At 45.6% G+C, this 19,810-nt stretch overlaps 1 protein-coding gene across 4 annotated transcripts in view; it reads right to left on the reverse strand.

Moving 5' to 3' along the window:
* Positions 1-19,586, reverse strand: part of LOC107190784 (myocyte-specific enhancer factor 2) — a 33,101-nt gene extending 13,515 nt beyond the window's left edge. For 3 of the 4 annotated variants that reach the window (XM_015579664.1, XM_015579663.1, XM_015579660.1), the window contains exons 1-2: positions 19,194-19,586; positions 7,476-7,537 (exon numbers count right to left, since the gene is read on the reverse strand). The gene's annotated coding sequence lies outside the window, so the exon portion shown is untranslated. Of the gene's footprint in view, positions 1-6,650; positions 6,666-7,475; positions 7,538-19,193 lie in introns of those variants that run through there. The other variant, XM_015579662.1, reaches the window with a different exon arrangement.
* Between the last annotated feature and the right edge of the window lie 224 nt (positions 19,587-19,810).

A 19,810-nucleotide genomic window follows, 5' to 3' on the forward strand; every position in this document is an offset into this window, starting at 1 on the left:
CGATTGAGCATTTAAGATGGCGAATCGATCGACTCGGCGTTCGAATGGTTAAACAATTTGGTACGAGAAGAATTGGAGATGATAAGACGAGCGTCCGCCGACTTTAATGAAGTAGCGTATGTGTACGGTAAGTACAAAAAGGAGGATCGTTGGAGAATTATTAGAACGCAAAGTATGGCGGGTGGTGGACGGAACGCGAGAATCGGTCAGCTCGACAAAAGATTGAAATATCATCCTACGGACGACAACAACGCGGCGAACGTCGCGTGAGCACAGGTAAAAGACTAACGAGATATTATTCATTAATGGAGAGCCGATCGAGTTCTGTCCATCGGGAGGGACGAATCGAAGGAGAAAGAGACACGAGAGACTTGGCCTGCGCGCCGCGCTGTCCTCCGAAAGAAAGATAGATAGAGGATGATACCGAAGGGACAGCAAAAGAATACCAAAGGATACTCGAACTGAAACCGGGAAAAAACGTCCTGTCGAATCATCGTCCAGGCGAAAAAGCTTGACTTGGAGAGCCGGCAATGCCTGTCGATATTTAACGAATTATCCCAGCTGCGGGTAAATATAAATCTACTCCAGGTCGGATCGTATGTATTATGCATGAGCTGCAATGTAGCTGTCCCCCTACAGAGGTCGGATAACCTAACCCGTCGAGAGCCGGCAAGTGTTCAATATATCCTAGCCTATCGATCTCGTCGACCGAGCGCGAAAAGACGCGAGAAACGGGACATAGATAAGTAATTAATACTCCCCGGATACGGCTAATAAAGAGCGATTCGTTGGCCATTGGATCTCTACATGGCTGCACATCGCCTCCGTTGTGAATTCCCTTAGGCCTTAGGTATTCCTTCGATTCTTTTCTCGAGTAGGTATCAATCAATCTATATTTAACACACCTATACATACTTATCTGTCGAGCAAATTGTTTCGCGTGGAATTCGAAATATTCGAAAGATTGTCCGAGAGAGAGAGAGAGAGAGAGAACGGTCGAATCATCTCTGGCGGGCACAGAGTGCAGAATAATAATCGAGGGAGCGTGCTCGCGCGGATTCACCGACAATGGCAGATGTCAAATTGTCGGATGATGTTCGTATTTGGCCCACGAACCGTAAGCGACTAGCTTTCCTAAAGTCACGACGATACATTATGCATTCCGGACTGCACGAGTTTACACACATACACGACATTGCTTTCGAGAGGTTTTCCATGGATGTACGCGCGCGCGTTTACGTTGATCCGTGGAAAAATCAATTCCGTTTCCTGCCTTTCACCCCGGATCGCGGGAGGAGAAGATACTCGAGATTCAAGGTGTGCTGGGAAAATTCCTTTCTCCGCAAAATGGACGCTGGTGACGCGTAGGTACCTATTCGGTATAAGAACGTTGCGTACCAGTACCAGACAACGATCGGATATCGTGCAAGGAACGGAGGAATATTAGCCAGCACAATAGTCCGGGAGAGAATAGGTATAGCTATATGTACCTATAGTTACAACGAAAAAAGATTCTAGGCACATCGTTGTCTAGTCTATCACCCACCAGACCACCTATGTATTAGTCCGTAATCTGAACAAGTAAACAATATTATTCGATATTTACTATTTGTCGTGATGAGGACGTTTCTAGAAGTACGTATACTACAACTAATATGTCGGCGGTTCTTCCGCGATTGTTTCCCGGTCATTCGACGATCGAATCAAGGGAAATGTAGCAGGGACACCGACCGTAAAAACTGCAGGCGGTTTTCATCCATCGTCGAATAGGGGAGAGGAACCACCACAGTATCGGTTAAACGTCACATCGTAGCCCGACTAATCGGCTCGTTGAAACGCAGTTAATCGTAATGCCGATTATTTCACGAATACTTATAGGAACCGACGTCTATTTCCGTTTCACGAGCCCGTCTCGTTTCTGTCATTCCCGATGCGATTCTATTTGCGAAATGACTGCTCGATGGATCGGGTCATGCGGTTAAAACCGTGCGCTTCTCCCGTTAATGAAGATGGACTTGCCTAGATTTTCCTGCAGAATTTATTAGGTATCGCGGGTCGAGACCGCAAGACAGGCCACGCTTTCTGACCGATTCCAATCAATTTCAAAACGTACAGAAAGGTAGCAATTATATGTATACATACATAGGTATACAAATGTGTCGTCGTAAGGCAGAAGGAGAAACTGGCCGGAAAGGAAGCTGCACTTTGCGAAAATCGATGAATCTTCGACAAAGACTAAGAGAAACGAGAATACCTACTGGTAATTCGAGCTCCGAGTGCAATTTCAACGACAGATGATCTTAATTCGTACATCTGTAACATCGTTGAACAACATAGTGTTGGGGTGGTATTTCTATCGATCGCGGCTCTCCAAAGGTATGTGCTACCTGTATTGTTTTTTCTTCGCACCAACGAGCAAAAGGAGATCACGAGGGACGACTCCCTTTCACAGTGCTCTAAGGTATCTGCGTCTAGTTAACCGTTCCCTTTTTCCTCGCTTTTTCCCCGCTTTCTCCGAGGCGCGAGCTTTTTCACCGACAATCAGCGAACACTCCATTACGCGACCCGATCGAACGTTCTCTCCCATCGCGTATATACCTTGTCACTGCGTGTCCTATTCTCCTCTCGACACGTTCGTTCGCCATCCTGACGGTCACCAGTTCTGATCGACGTAGCTGACCACCACCATCACCACCACCACCACCGCCACCACCACCACTACCGCCGCCACCACCACCACCACCACCACCACCACTATGTATATCCTTTCACAATTTGTTCACGCTTTATCGCCAATACCAAGCAGTTATAGAAAAACCAGTCAATTTTTAACACTAATAGTAATGGTAACAACAACAACAACAACAACAACAACAACAACAACAACAACAACAACAACAACAACAACAACAATAATAGTAATAATAATAATAAGAAGAAAAATAAAAAGAAAAAGAAGAAGGCGGACGAGGAGACGGAAAAGAATATTTTATACAGCGTGTCAAGTAAATTTTGAAACTCGGGAAACGATCGCTTTTCTCGTTAATCCCCCAGCGAGTATATTCTCGAAGGAAGTTCTTTCACCAATCCTGTGTGCACATCTTTTCTCAGAAATTTCGTCCATGCGTTATGTAACATCCGTGTTGTGATTGTCCGTTGCTATCATCACCACAGCAGCCTGAGGAATCTGCGAGCGAACATTCAATATAGAGCTACTCATTCGAATCATTTTTCCTCTATCGTCCAAGAGTCTACAAGCGGAACGTAATGAATAAGAATAAGAAAGCTTTGCCCAAGATTTCCAGAGCAACCAGATGAGCCAGATGAGCCAGCAGATGAGCCAGACGAGCCAGACGAGGAAGCAGGGAAGCGAGTATGTAACTTCCCTTTAAGGAGGAAAGGCTCGAAGGAAAATACCAGGTGGCCGCCAAACCTTCTCGACTCGGGCAAACTTCTCGGCTAATGCCAGTCGTCGGTCCCGACAACCGGCTTCTGCCTGTCTATCCCTCCGTCAACGACATTCGAGGTTCAACCGACGTCTGTTCCCGTATACCGGATATCCGTTCATCCTGCTGCCCCCGGCCGAAAAACATCTTGTTCCGACACTGGAAAATCTCGAGCCTTCTCTGGCACGCTTACATATATCCATGTAGACTACGAACACGTGTCGCATTAACGGATTTTTCGACAAGTAATTCGTTCATCTTTTTCGATCTCTTCGTATCCGTTTCTTTTCGATTCGTGAGCAGGAATCCTTCCGACAAACTGTGTCCCGATAGACGTAGAATATGTACATCCTCTTTGGTGATTCCCGTGAAAACGCAGGTGCAATGTTTTCCGGTATATTTGATTGTCAACGATCAAACGAATTCGAAGGGCTCAGGCTAAATTGGATTCAGTGTTCATACTGTGTCGTGAAAGGGTCCGAATAATCTCAGCGACGCACGGTTCGTCGATCGTAACGCGTCGCGCGAAAGCACAGTCTGCCATTTAACCGAGACACGTGTGATTTGCGCACTTGGCACCGGACCAAACGGCAGAGAATGAGACCAAACTCCGGAGGTGACGTCACCAGGTGAATCGTACCACGAAAAGATAAAAAGGCACCGGTATTGCGATCCTGGTCAGACCTAAAGCCTCGTTACTTCTTCGGAGCGTGGTAACGCGCGATCCAACGCCATTCGAAGCAACAGGTTCGTCGATCGGTGCATGCTCGTCGGGGAAACCCTTCCGGTTCGAATGGGAACGAAACAGAACAAAACAAAACAAAACAAAACAAAACAAAACAAAACAAAACAAAACAAAACAAAACAAAACAAAACAGAACAGAACGGAACGGAAGAAAACAAAAAAATGAATTGTTCGATCGAACCGTTTTAGAGACTTACATAGCCTACCTTCGTTTTTCCCCAGAGAACGATTGATTTTATAGCCTATAAAACACGGGGGCAGATCTTGAAAAGTGAATACAAGAGAAAGATTTTTCTTGGTTTTATTTTTTTCTTTCATGGCTAAGGGAAACAGATTCGACGTGTTGAAAGAAGAGAGAAAAGTGAAAGAAGAAAAAGGAAGAAAGAGGAGCGCAAAAGGGTAGGTAGGTAAGCCTGATCGCTATACTGCAACAGCAGTTTCAAGGTGGTCGAGCGGACTGGTTACGAAGGAGCAAATTGATCCTCATTCACCCTTCGCGCGGCAAAGTTACCCTGAAAATAACTCTTGCAGATTATACGAGGTGAAAGAGGATGAAACGCGTGTAAAAGAGGCTAGTGAAAGTGCGAGTTAATCTAACGTGTAAACTACTCTTGGCCTTTTGAATCGAGCCGCGCTATTCTACGTTTAGAAAAAAAAAAACGAAAATCACGCAGAGGCAATCGTAAGAAACCGATGACCGATTCACGATCGGTTATCTCGTTGGAAAAGAATCGTGATCGCGGCGGGGGTATGTATGTGTGCTTGCGTCGCCATTACGACGACCGAGACGACGAAAGATTGGACCGAGTGTACTTACACGCGTCGTCGCGTTTCAGCAATTTGGACCGTGATCAAGGTGACCGGCAAAGGGCAGAAGAACGAATACGACGCGCGGTGATCGACGCCGATCCACATATGCATTCGGTGAATAGGAATCTTTTCCGTCATAGGACCAACAATACGTCTGGAACCGTTTCTTTCATTCTTTCTTTCTTTACTTCGTCGAATATACATTTCATTTGGAGCAGGACCCATATTATGTTCGAGTTCGATTTGAAAGTTCCATTAATCGTTCATGTGCATGTATAACACTTAATCAATTGATCGACAAATGAGAGATCGAGAGATACCAACGAGATTCGGCTAACATTTCCAATTAGACATGCTACCGAATGTTCTTATCCGAAATCAACAAGATATAATTGTTTAATACGATCCACCGCAGCAGCTCGATGGATATAAAGTTGCATCAACCGAGAAGGCGTATATGTACAACATAATCGTCGATCGTGTCACGTGACAGGCTGAGCGAGTCAGTTACATATCGGTATGACTAACTCTACGTGACGCGATGATGTTCTTGGCAAGAGAGACATTCAATCGAACCTTGACGAACCTAGACTACGCGCTTCGAGCTTAGAAGGGGGACTTGGAGGGATTAGTGAATTGGTTTACGCGTTGCGTGCCGCGTGAATCGTTTGGGAATAAGAAAGTATCGTCTGATTTAAAAGAACACGTTATACTTGTGAATTTCAATAGACAGTATTCAAGATTTTTTCAAGCGGTACACAACGCGTTTCAATGAATAAAACGAATGGAAAAGAAAATCAATCAACGCATGCAATATTCCAGCAGCTTTGTCGAACGTGGCTCGTCGAGGATTCGCCGTTTAATCAAATCTACCCCTCAAAATTTCCCTTGCATATTTTCATAAAAACAGATAATCAAGAGAGAAAAGAATCGAACGGGAAAATTCGAAATGTCTGACCCATTAATCGCCTCCAAGAGGTAAGTATAGAACGTTTAATCGATTGAAGGTAGTAGCCGGAAGCGAATAAATGCGATTCAAATGAAAGTTTTCGAGAATGCAGGTACTTATTCGAAAGAGATGAATCGAGTAAGAATTCGAAAGGGGGCACGAGTCCTAGAGGGTCAGGTCCAGAGTGAAGATCCGAGTATCTTGAGAAATAGCCGAACGAAATGAAACGGTTAAAGGAAAAATGAAAACGGACGCGACTGTTTTCGTCGAATCGAAACAGTGAGAAAGAATGAGCTCTCGAAGAAAGATGACGCGAATGCGCAAGAGGAACAACTCCTCCCGCGGAGGCGGATGATGGGACGGTACGCGAGGTATGTATTAAGATTGCAAACGGTGTGTTACGATCCGTGAAAAGATCCCAAAAATAATTTCGGCGCGAAGAAATAAATCCGGGTGAGGCGGTCGCGAGGGTGCCTAAAAGAAGGTTCGCACCGGGTGCCTTCTGGGAATGAAACCGGCAGCATAGTATGCGAGTTAAGAGCGGTGAAGCGATCGCATCGGCTAGTCGCTAAAGAGTTTTGCCGCGGCGAGCCACGACGAGGAAACCGAGGAACCGGTATAGAAATGTGCGGTTCGACCCGCACGCTCGAGGAGAGAAGACAAGACACGAAGAGAAGCGGCCAGCGGGAGCAGGACTTACCTCTGCTGTTTTTAGAACTCCACTCCCAGAACTGCGCGGATCGAGCCGAGCCAAAACCAAAATACCACCGATATAGCTTTTATGCGATGGTCTTTGTGCGGCCGACCAACCAGCTCCTTCCTTTAGGACGTCCAACCGGCTTGCACCGAAGAAACGTCGTCGTCGTCGTCGTCGTCGTCGTCGTCGTCGGGGGACCTAACCTTACCGACCAAAAAGCCCGCCGCTAGCGACGACCAACACGACCAAGACGACTAAGATGACGACCGCGATACACGATCAACGCGACCAACGATCGAAGGCAACACACACCGCAAAAGGTGCGTCGCGGGGAAATCGATTAGCCACTGGAATCGTTAACGATCTTCGAACTTACGCCGGCCCGGGTCCGGGGAGATCCGCTCCGTTCTCCGATATCATGTACATACATCAGCTACCACACCTACAGACTCCTCTCGTCGCGTCGTCCCTTCCTTTTGCTCACCGGTGACTCGTGCCGCGAGAAATGATCGCATTCCATTTCATAGGAACAGTTTTATTAATTTTCTTCGCTGGTGGTGATTAGTGCCGTGCGAATCGACATTACCGTGATGTGGAAAACGCGTGGATGTGCACAGTTTCGACATCCCTCCAACTTTTTCGCCTATTTCTCGAGATTTCTCTAGCAGGTCTCTTCCGTTGCGAGTTCAGTGGTCGTCGACGAGTTTTCGATCGTCAGTGATTTGTGACTAGGGCTAAATCGAGGGATCTACACCGGTCGAGATGGTCTCGGGTAGTATTGTTCGTGGCTTGCTATTCGAGTATAGTGTGTTCTCTCGGGAGACTCACCTTTCTATCGCGCATGTAGGAGCCAAGATACAGGGTCGATGTTGCGTACGCGACGGCGCTCCCTGAAAAAACGGAAAAACAGACTTGTCGTTAGTGGGGTTACCCTAGGTACGACTAACTCTAAATAATTTTTTAAATACAGTAAACAATCAGATATACGTATACGACTGCAATAAAATAGTTCTCTACAGACAACGCGGCAACATTCCGATTTCCCCGTTTCTAGTTTCTTATTCAATATGTCGGTAGATACCTATGTGTATCAAAATGGGAAATCCGTTCAAGCATCGTTCCTATTCGATCTTTATTAATTTCGATTGATCATCTACCGGAAGATGTAGGTACTGGCGAAAGCGAGAGAGGGATAGAGAACATGCTTGGGTTAGGTCGGAAGATGTCGGTGTTAATTGAAATTTGGAAATGACGGGCGGGATAGATACATATTTCCTACCACGAGAGGCAGAACAGTGACTGAGCTTATTTTATTCAATAGCGGCCCGATATAAATCGGATCGGGGATCGTGGGGATCGTGGGGATCACGGGTCGTGGATGACGGATGGCGGGTCCCGAGTGATGTGACATAATGCAATTCGGTTCCGTTTTCACCGTGTCTCACGATGTAACGCGCTGCGCTGCCCGGTGCGATCACCGATCGCGAGGAAATCGTAACGTCGTAACACGTCCAGCTTTCCATAATTACCTTCGCGCAATGGGATCAAGCCAGTCAAGTTAAGCCGGAGTAACGTATCCCCTGAATTCTTTATAATCATCTCGCTTCGCCTCGGTATTCGGCTTTAATCGGGTTAACGGAGCATGGAAGCGCCGCCGAAATAGCGATCGTTATTAATTTAAGTCACTCTTAATACAGTTCGATGCTGCCACCGGGAATCGTGTCTTTCTCCCTCATTCGCAACCCCCCGCCGCGTACGCGCGTCTCTCTCTCTCTCTCTTTCTCTCTCTCACACACCGCCAAACGAACGTCAGTGGTCCGAGCTTGGAAATTCAGTCCGTGTAAGAAAAACTGCCAGAGTTCGAAAGTTCACGTCTCTGCTATCCACGAAAAAGTTTCGGCACAATTTCCATGTCTTTATTACGGCTGAATTGTTCGTAGAACGCGTTCCTCTATGTATGTACGAGGAACAGTGGTATATAAATCCTGAATTATTACGCCAAGCTACTCCAATCAATCTAACTGAATTAAATAAATATATATACACATATATATATAACTTTCTCGGAATGTGAGAGCAGCAATCCCTCGCCTCGGTCGGAACTTCCGTTTGCTTTTAATGCTCTCCCCTCGGTTCGTCATTACCGAATGGGGACAGGACAGTTGACGAAGATTAGGAAGAAGAATCGTTAGCAGGGGTAACTCGTTTCGAGAAGAAATAATTTTTGCCTTCGACGAACCGGCGAACCGGCGATCGGAGTGGAGCGGAGGAAAGGAAGGCATAAAACGACATCGGTCCGGATCGGCACGTGCCACTCGATAAATCTGTCGGCAGCTGACGACACAGCCGGCTGCAACGAGTCCTACAGCCTACCGCCTGCACTTGCGTTTTCTCTTTCCTTCTCAGCTAGTTTCAACCCCAACCTCCACCTTCCACCTTATCCTTTTCCTTCTTCACGCGCTTTAGCTCGACCAGCCCTCCTGCGAGGCCAACGCCACGTTGCCCCGCGACGAATCTTGCGCGCCGTCACCGGATACTTGTACTTAACGGAATGCTAAGAAACGGACGATTTTCGAGGAGAATAATTTGCCAAGTATATAGACCACGTGAACTGAAACGCCGCGCGACAACAAATAAACCGTCATCAGTTTTAAACGTTATCGCGGGTGAAACATTTCAAGAAAGTAACACGACAATTTCACGCGGTTTGTCTACCGGAGCGTTAAACGATCCAGGAGAGCTCACACCCCCAAGTAGCTCCAGTGATTCTTACCGATCGGCCCATATGGCGACCATTCTCTCTGCTCTTTCTAAATACTACCGTATTTTTTCCCCCTAATTTCCTCAAGTTTTTGGTGAAACGAAGAAAGGCGAGACAAGCCGGGGACCACGCGTATTACTATACCGCGTACATATTACGTATCGCCTACAAAACAACCACAAGTTACACGTATGTAGAGTACACGCTTAATCGATCAGCGTGTTACTTGCGTCATTGGAGCACCGGAGACACACACGTTCGGCCGAGGTCTCTTTCTCAACACGCCAGTTTCTTTCTCTCCGGTAGATTCTCACGCTAGGGGTGAGATCATGTACATATTATACATATTACACACTTGAAACGATTTTTCAGTCCCCTGCTCCTCCCTCTATCTATTTACGACCCTCGTGAACCGATTAATTGTCTTACTCGCTTTCAGTACGTAACAGATTCATAGTCTACCGTTAGAAATTTCGAATGGTTTTCGCTCATTTTCTTTACCGGCCTCCCTCAAGAAAAGCAATTCCGAACAAGCGAATCCTTTTCACAGAATCCTTCGCGACAATATCCATAAGGAGAGGAAATGAGTAGAACCCCTCGAGAGGACCGGAGACGAAACGAAAAGGAACGATTTCAGCGAAATCATTCGATCCTGGAGCGCTTGGAGAACGCAACGAAGGAGGTGGTACACGAAGCCGAATGTTGGCGCGAGTGCAACGCGCCATATTCTTTGTCCTATGACACGGCGAAGTTAAAGCTCCGTTGGCTAAATTTAAACGCAGCCGCCAGGGCTGAGTCTAAGACCGAGGCTGAGCAGCACCAGCCGCCAGAAACCAGAGCACGTGCTTCAACTAAGTGACGTGTGCCTTCTTCCTCCCCCTCCTCTTCTTCATCTTTCGCCTCCACCTCCACCGCCCACCCCACATCATCCTCCTTCTTCGACACAACTTCTCCCCAAACCCGTTCCTCTTTCCTCTGTTTCCCTTGCCACACCGTCGTGTGTTTTCTTCATGTCTCACGGATTTCTAATCGTACAGCCTGTTTCATAATCCTCGTGGAAAAGTTTGACGGTACCTCGAGGAGAGGGTTGGTTTGCATGTTTGTTCGAGAAACTTGACAGCTCACTGTCTGAACGGCACTCGATTCCGCCACGGATAAATGCATCCGCGTCACTCGAAGGGTTAATCATCGTATACATATATTACTGTGTCACTGTATCGTATCGGCACCATGGCATTTATTTCGAAATACGATACGTTCGCATCAGTGATTATCGTTAAAGATATTTTGTCAAGTTTACATCGATCGACGGACGAATGTAATAGAAAGTAGGTGCACTCTATTGTCGGTTGTGTCTTGGACGAATTAGACCAACATCGATCGATCGATTTTCCGTATGTTAGCCAGGCGTACGGCTGCGAGGAGAGCTGACACAAACATCCTGCACCTCACACGTGGCCCTAACCGAGTGTAGGACACGTGTTCTGTCTCCTACAGAGACATCACGACGGGGTTGGGTCAGCCCTTCGATATCACATGGACAACACACTCTCGCTGGGAGTTTTAACGTTGTTCCCCAAAACCGAGAAATGACAACCGATTTAAATCGGAAAACAAGATCTGCTAGGTAATTTGAGTTTTTTTCTATACTATACGGAGATCTACTTAAGTTGCAGTTAAATCTACTTACTACTTGCAGACGATCGAACGAAACGGATGCCTGCACGTCAAACCTAAACTTGCTTGATTTTCATCAATGAAATGGATACATACGGATTAAAGCGAATATTGACCAACGATTCGATTGGATTCTAGATGGAAATCCAACACGAATCCGGCAATCGTTCTTTCGTCACGATCGGTCCAGAAGGTCCAAGCAAGAGTTGGAAGAAACGGGCAATGGGAGACGAAAACTTGGCGGGAGGGCAACGAAGATCGCCAGGGCAGCTAAGGGACCGCCACAGTAGGGTCCCAGGACCCCACGCCACGGTTAGATAAGGCCAACGCGACGATACCGAACAGACTCCGAAGATATTAGATCGATCGCGATCTTCTGTCTGTCAAATCTCCGTAGGTCTACGATACCGAGAACCCCGCACCCACGCGTCTCGATTAAACCTTGACAAAACAACGTCTTGCGTCTCGAAACAACAAGAAACGATGGAGAGAATGAAAATTTCTAAAAAAGAACTCCGAAAGAATTCCGAAAACAGCATTTACAAAACACAGCGTACGTGTTACAGCTACTACGTTAATCTAACGAGAAGAATGTAATATTAAACAATGTCATTCCGTCAAACATCTCACTGTAAATTTTTTAACTTGGTTGTCACACGGTCCAGTTCCAGCTCGTTAGATGGACATGTTCCTGCGAGGCTGGGTCTTGGAGAAGATCAAACGACACAACATCTGTGTATTAAAATTTACCGCAGACGCTAAAAAATATTAAGCTAACGAAGACGTAGCTATTATAGATGCTTAGGGAAGATGTGAAATTAAGGGGGAAAAGAATGAGGTAAACAAAATCTCCATCTCTCACGTTCCTAATGCAGGCAGAGGTTGAAACGTGATACTTGGCTGGCTCGTGACGAGATGCGCGAGCGATTCTACTCCAAGCGAAGCAGAATGAAAGCAACCTGGCGGGAAAAGGGAGGGAGAGAACGGTGGCGCGAAGGAAGTGGATCGGAAAAAGAGGAAAACAAGAAGGGAGGAGGTGGAGGTGGAGGGGAAGGGGGAGGAGGTCCACGAGTTGACTGAACGCGCGTTGCTCACCACAAGAACGAGGAGAGCTGGAGGGGAAAATTTTTGAAACGTGTCCGAGGATCCAAAGATCGATACAATGTTCGCTTATCGGTAAATTCTTTTGCGGTTGTATTTTAGAGCTGTCGGATCGATTCCATCGATGTTAGGTTTCTGGCTGCATCTAGCTATCCACCTTGTAATCCATTTATTTCATTTACCAAATCTGATTTCAACCAAGATCGGGAATACAAGGAATACAGTCTCCCGTTCTCTAATTTCCCCCAATCTGGAATGATCATGTCAATGTTATGCGGTGTATGAAACGATTGTTTACTACAGTTCCCAACGCAATCGCCGTAAGGTATACGACGAGTGGTTGGCAAAATGAGACGAAAACTGAAAGAAAGGGCCTGATGAAATGTGAGAGAAAAGAAAAGAAAAGAAAAGTAAAAACAAGCGAGGGTCAAGGAAAAGGAAGGGAGAGAAAGAGCGATACAAGACCGACAGAAAAGCAAGTAGAAGAGGTAGGTGAAGTTTCGTGGAGGCGCGGGTCGACTTCTCAAGGTGTTCTTACGCGCGCGCGCGCGCGCGCGCGGTACAAGAGGAGAAGATCCGGACGTGAGAGACCGGTGGGGGCCAATGGGGGCCGGCACGACGCGGGGAGGGCCGCCGCGACGCCGGGCGTCCAGTGATCGCGCCTTAAAAGGTTCGACGCCGCACGCGCCCAACATCTGCCAGCTCGTTTCTCTTGTCCTCTCTTCCCCTCTCTTCAGCACGACGTACACGCGCGCGTTTCTTCTCTCCTTCTGTCTCTTTTTCTCCTTTTGCTTGACGCGTGAAAGCTTGGAGAAGGGGTGTGTGTGTGTGTGTGTGTGTATGTGTGTGCGCTAAAGAGAGAGAGAGAGAAAGGGTGGGGGAGGAGAGGGAGAGAAACATGTAATGGCAAGTTCGAAGAAAGAGCAAGGTAGCGAATTCGGGGGGACATGTTCCACAGGAAAAATGATCAGCTTCGAACAATCGTCTTATTGGTTTTACAAGATTCGGTTAAGAAAGAATGTTTTCTCTGGTAAGACCGATCGTATCATCCCTCTGATATTGTGTTCTCGAATACATCCCCAGCCGGATAACTTTCCCTTTTCCAGTCACAGTAACTATTCTTGAATTTCACGTTCAAAAACACCAAATTCCCCTTCCCGCTGCAGCTACTCGGATCGCTGCGAATTTTAATTGGAATTCATCGTGGCTATTCGGATTACAGGTTGAACGATCGAATTACTACTTGGATCGATGCGCATAAAGCTGGGACAACAATCGGCTCGAATTTCGAGATGGTAGGCATAGGCATATTCGAAAGATTCGAGTACTCGGAGGAGACACCTCTATCTCCCGCACGTGGCCGATAGGACCACGTGGGCTTTTCGCCTACGTCACAGGCCGAACCGACATCCATCCCATCGTGTATCGATTGAGAGTGGCCATGGTCGTTTCCATGACGACGTTTCTTTTACCTGTACGCTCGCCGCGCGCATACACACGATAGGTACACACCTTTTCGAGTACACAGACTGGCGCGGCGACGCGAGAGACCTGCTAGCTACGTACGTAGGTAGCGACTAGCGATGGGATCGAACAGCTACTCCTCGGGAACATCTAATACTCCAATATTCCATTATTCGATAAGTGTACTCGATGATATACATACACATGTACATACATGCGTAATAATATGGTTGACCACCGACATCGGATAAGATAAACCTACGAGAACCAAAGCGGTCTATGGTTTTCAATTTGCTCGGATAAATCTTATTCCTTTGGGTCATGTATACATATACCTTCAGAATATCTACCCACGCCTGGTTCGTCGTAGTACCGATCTGGAGGAAACGGTGAATTAATGCCTGAACCGTATCGGTTCCAACCGATCAAAAGTAGGGCATTCAAGCTTATACATATAACAGGTAGGTACATATTGTTCCGACTGATTCGGGATGTCCTCGAAGCTGCATGCTCTACCAAAAAAAGCAAAGGTTTCGGATTAGCTGCATTTACTACTACTTCGGAAAATCATTGCATTTTGAACAATCCTGATAACGCATCGAATTTGGTCCCAACGCTAATAACAGGGTATACATGTACTTAGGTACCTGCGCCACGCCGCCGACGACGACGACGACGCAAGCATTAATTTCCCCTCTGCCCTGTTGATCCATCGTTCCGAACCCCATCTCAATCTGTCCCATCTACACGGTGTATCGAGTGAATCGGGATCGGATCCGATCCTCGATAGAAATCTCTGGAGCGTGCACGTTGCCGTACCACGCGTGCAAAATTTATAATCGACCCTTCGCGATACAGACTCGTGATGACGCGTTCCTACCCTCTTCCCTCTTGTTCCCTCCTCCTACGCTCTTAACATCACGCCGTCCCGGTCTCCAGTTTGTCGTAGGTTCAAAAGCTTCAAACGGTATTTAATAAGTTCCGATTAATTTCATTCACTTAATTCTTATCGGCTTTTTCGAAACTTCTCTTCCCCGATCACTCCAAACCACAATAATAACAATAATAAATAATGATGATGATGATGATGATAATAATAACAATGTCGCGTCACCCTGATAACCGAAACTACATAACGACGCATTATCCACGACTGATCTCACGACAACGATCCTTCATTTGTCCGACGTGGAGCCATAACACACAAATCGACTCGGCGAATCGTAGATGCAGCTTTGAACCGCGGAAGGTGAACGCAGCAGGCACGTGCTACCAACACGTGGTGATCACTGCAAGAGAGAGGAGCTGGCGGGGGGTTGAAGGGTGGCGGCGAAGGCGAACAGGGGACGAGGGAATCGAGTTCCCGCGTAAAATGCGTTTTCATCTCCTTGTGATTGGTCACCGGCTATTTCGATTCTAATTACGATCCGACCGAATCGATGGATTTTCAACGATAAGGTGGACGAGTGCGCGTTTCGAGCTGAACAAGTTTCGGAATCGTACTTTTTCGTTCCATATCAATCGGTAACGGGGGCACACGTAAGATCTGCGTTTGTTATTATCGGTACCGTGTAAGGTGGGGTCCCGATTAACCTCAAGTTCTTTGTTGACCGTTAAAAAATCGTCCGACCAGCCAAACTCAAGCCGGGAAAAATTGGTTGGACGAGTGTGTCGACAACACGCGGTTGAACCTCGTATCGGAAAAGCATCGCGACTCAACCCAGCTCGACCCGTTCTGTTCTCCTTTACTATTACCGTCCTTTTTCACGGCTGGTTGGCTAGGGCTGTGAGACTCCGAGGCTCGCGCGTTGGGTCACGATTGACGTAAATCTGAACGCGACGACTCCAATGATTCCTTCCGCCCACTCTCTCACGTGCGATATACACGTGTTGCGTCGTAGTCAAAAGTCGATTGTCCTCCTGCGATCCAAGCGACGCCCGGTCGAGGAAAAACACTGACGCACGTCCCCTCCACCACTCCCCCCCATCCCCCACCACCCGTATTCCTGCCCCGTGGAAAACACAGAAAATCCGATCCCCGTGTCTCACCTGTTCCGTCCCATCGTTTCCCGTTTTCATCACGCACCCTTCGACACGTGCCGATCACACGTGCCGCTGCCATCGCTAAAATCGCTGCCATCGCCGTCATCACCGTCGTTGTCTTTCGCGTACAGCGACGTATTTTGTCGAATATACATATGTATGGTACATATAACGCGTTATCCGAACGTGTACATGGAGAGCTACGCGAAACTGCTCGAACGCAACTTAATATATTTCAATTATTATCATTAGAATTGTTCCCCTTTGTCACAACAGAGTATTTAACGCAATCCAATCGATGCATAAATGAAAATATTTCGATGAATTCAGTGTACAAGTTATGATACAGGTACTTCTGAGAAGATATCTGAATGAACTATGGTGGAAACGATGGCAACCGTTAAAAGATCAATTTCACAGACACACAGACCAGGGAGACACGCTAGTTTCTCTCTAATACGCTTCGTCACGGTTTTCCATTTTGGATCTAAGTATACCCGTAAAGTCGATGAATTATTAAGTCGAGCGTCAGAATTTCAGATGGCACGGATCAAATTAGTCAACGCCTAGCCCCATTAAAAGATCCCGTCAAATTGGTTTAAATGTTATTTCGAAATTCTGCATTCATTATTCAGTTTCATCGTAACCCTAGAACATTTCGCGTCATTTATCGGATCTATCAATAAGTAAATCCGCAATTTCTTTCAATGTAATTCACTGGATAGGAAGTTAATCTAAATTCGGTACATCTTTCTGTCTTTTTCCTTCTTTTTGCAACGGTGCGGAGGCGAGAAACGGGGACAAATAATATTGAAACAGGCCCTAGGATTTCGATTTGCTTGAACAAAGAAAGAGTAACGTGTGTAGGTACCTATATTTCCTGACGAATCGCGAAAACACCGGAAATTTCAAAGCCGATGCTGCTAAAAGGACAGCCGGCGTTGTTTGGTTTGACGTCGTGTGATGAGGTGTGATGTGATAGTCGAGCAAGGGCCCGGGAAATTTGAAAATTCTTGGCTTCTCTGCTGGGCTCACGAGGAATACACAGGTAATGGTTATTTGGAAAAGAAAGAAAGGAAAATCACTTGCATAATATCTCGAAATTGTATGACGTCAGTGGTTGTGGTATTCTCAGGAAGGTTATCGATGAAACCATTCCTTTCTACCGGGTGCGTGGGATCGATGCCGATATCCGACGTGCACGATTTCTTCGTAGAATTTTTATCAGCTCCAAGCTTTTTTGGGCGCAATGGCAAAAATATATATCGAAAGTATCGGAAATCGAGTACAATGCATCGACAGCCACATCGAATGGTCGACCATGTCTTTCAATTTTCATCCATTTTACAATTACACGATCTATTCTCAGTCATTTTACGCGAAAGGACCCTACGTGTACTATGTCTTCCTTCTATGTGAACATGTATGTACACACATACACAGAGGCATACATACCGTATCATTATATGTATTACGTACAAGACGATTCAAAGTACACATGTATAGATATAAAACGATGTAGCATGAACGTGAACGCATGTACCTATCCGTCTGTTACGTACAATTCGAAGGCTGTATCAGATCTAGACTTATCGCGGCATCTCACCGAACTTGAACCCACGTAAGAATAGTGGGTAGAAAGAATCGCGCACGACCTCGTGCCTCGTGGTACAAAGCGCGGCACAATGTGCTTCCTATGTAAATCGGAGACCATATGCAACGCGTATGACCTAAACGTTGACTCTTTTCGTTACTTTTCAGACGCCTAACTACCAACAAAAGTCAAAATTCGAGTCGAGCCGAACTAAACCGAACCGAACCGAACCGAACCGAATCTCGAAGAAAATTCCTATTCGTACTTTCGATATCATTTAGACCCGAAAGTATATACCTACCCAACGAATAACAAATTTCACCTATTTACCACTGTTATTTATTTAACATTTATTCCTTCATTGGCGATCTCTTCTTTTAGAATAAATATCAGAACTAACGCAATCATCATTTGCATCGTTGCATAGCGATCTCTGCTTTACCGATCAATTACCATGTACTTTGCATTAATGCCTGCAGATGGCAGCATCTTGCAGAAATCTGTACAGTTCTTCAGAATGGATTAATTGTAATTTTCATTTTACATTTTTCTTCATATTACATTTAGAAATTTTACTGTCACATTCCAGTTTCGATCCATATGGTAGTTCACTGTGTACACGTAGAAGAAAAATATATTTATATAGATATATCTCCCTACGAACAAAGATAGAATTTTTATTCATTCGAACTGATATCAAAAGTATGATCCAGAAGATTAAGCCGGAATATATTTATCGATTCAATTAATATTGATTTCTCAACGTGTATTGCATCACAAAGGAACATTTACACCATATGCTTACCGCTGAAAAATTCTAATGTAACTGTAATTTGTTACAAATATACAAGTTCAAAAGAAAAAACTATATAGAGACCCTTTGTATTGTTTACAAGCTGGTAGTCATGGTATATACATATACTTGAACAGATAATATCACAACTTAAAGATGAGTCTACAATAACTTGCTGCATTTTATTTAGCATAACTCAAAGTACAAATGTAACTATTGTAAACTTACGAACCATGATTGTAAGTGTATGCTGTTAGCATCTCTAGTCTTATTAAAGATAACAATGTTCCAATAATACTGTGTATTTGATCAAAAATTGAACACGTTTTATTCGGTTGTATATAACATATGTAACATATGAAACATACTACTCTTCTTGTCCAACCAAGTTATTGCTTCTTAAAAGCATTTTGGGTCCAACAGAGGTTACTTATTAAACTTTCTCATATATGTAATCTAGTACACCTCTAAAACCCTGTTACATTTCATCAACCATTGAATAAAGTGTAAGACTTCAACGTTGTCGTTCAAGCAAAAAAAAGCACACATGCAAAACAATAACCCACAGCAGACCCCTATCATTGCAACCAAAAAGAAATGAATAGAAAAAGACGGCGCGATAAGTTCAACGATCATCCAACGACGAATTAAAAGTGAGAAAAACAGAAGCAAAGTGGTAATTATGTTCGAGTGAGAACAAGATCTGTCATTTTCGATCATTGCTTTGGTAGAAGATCAATATTAATATCTGGATAAGAAAAAGACTGCTGGTTCATCGAATTAACGTAATATTCGGAAAGCGAGCTTAATTTATACAAGTCTTGGGAATTATCAGACAACTGAAACACTGTAAGGAATGAGTTTTTTCCCCTGAAAACCATGAACGCTTCGAGCGCGCGCACGAACAAACGGCATGTGTGTTCATACGTGCTATATGTATTATGTGTGTAGGGCGCGTGAACGCACATATGATGAGTGAGTGTCGGCCGTCGTGCGTGCGTGGTGCGTACGTGCGTGCGTGCGTGCGTGCATGCATGTGTGAAGGCCATGTTAACAGACTGTAAGTCAACGAATGACTTCTGAAAGAACGAGAGGATATTGAAATTTACTTACGATATTCGCCGGCTTGTCCGTGGCTCCTACAGAGCTTTTCCGTGCAATTATTTCACTCTCCACATTATTACGTCCACAACGCGAGAGAAATAAAAAAAAGAGACGACGAGAGAGCGAGTTTGATCAAAAGCACAATTTTCGTGACGTCATCGGTTGTCGGGCATGCGCGGTCCGATTTCGGTGTTTTTCCATTTGCCGCGGAAACACGTGTGAGTTGCAACTTGTTTTTTTTTTCTCTCGTCTGTTCCACGGGTCTTCTTGTATTTTGTTTTCTTTCGCCAGCGAGAGAACTACATCGTTAGGAAACACGCGACATTATCGCGACGACCGTGGCTATCGTTCGTTGCGAATTTCGTTTGCGATTATTCGCGAGAGCCAGCACGGCTGCCGACATCTATCCATCCACTCCCACTTGTTAAGTGACGTACACTGACGTCATCGATAGTTTACCTTGAAGCATGACATTGAGTTTCAAGCTAGCCAATCGCGACGATCAAGTTCCCTATAGAGAAGCGCGCATGTCCACGGGATGCCAACCAAATCGTGACGACTTTGCAATTTTGCGGTCTGTTTAAAATTGCCTCGCACATTCATCGAGCTGTCAACATTAATAACGA

Source organism: Dufourea novaeangliae, unplaced genomic scaffold (assembly GCF_001272555.1).
Source record: "Dufourea novaeangliae isolate 0120121106 unplaced genomic scaffold, ASM127255v1 scaffold196, whole genome shotgun sequence".
NCBI classification, from domain to species: Eukaryota; Metazoa; Arthropoda; class Insecta; order Hymenoptera; family Halictidae; genus Dufourea; species Dufourea novaeangliae.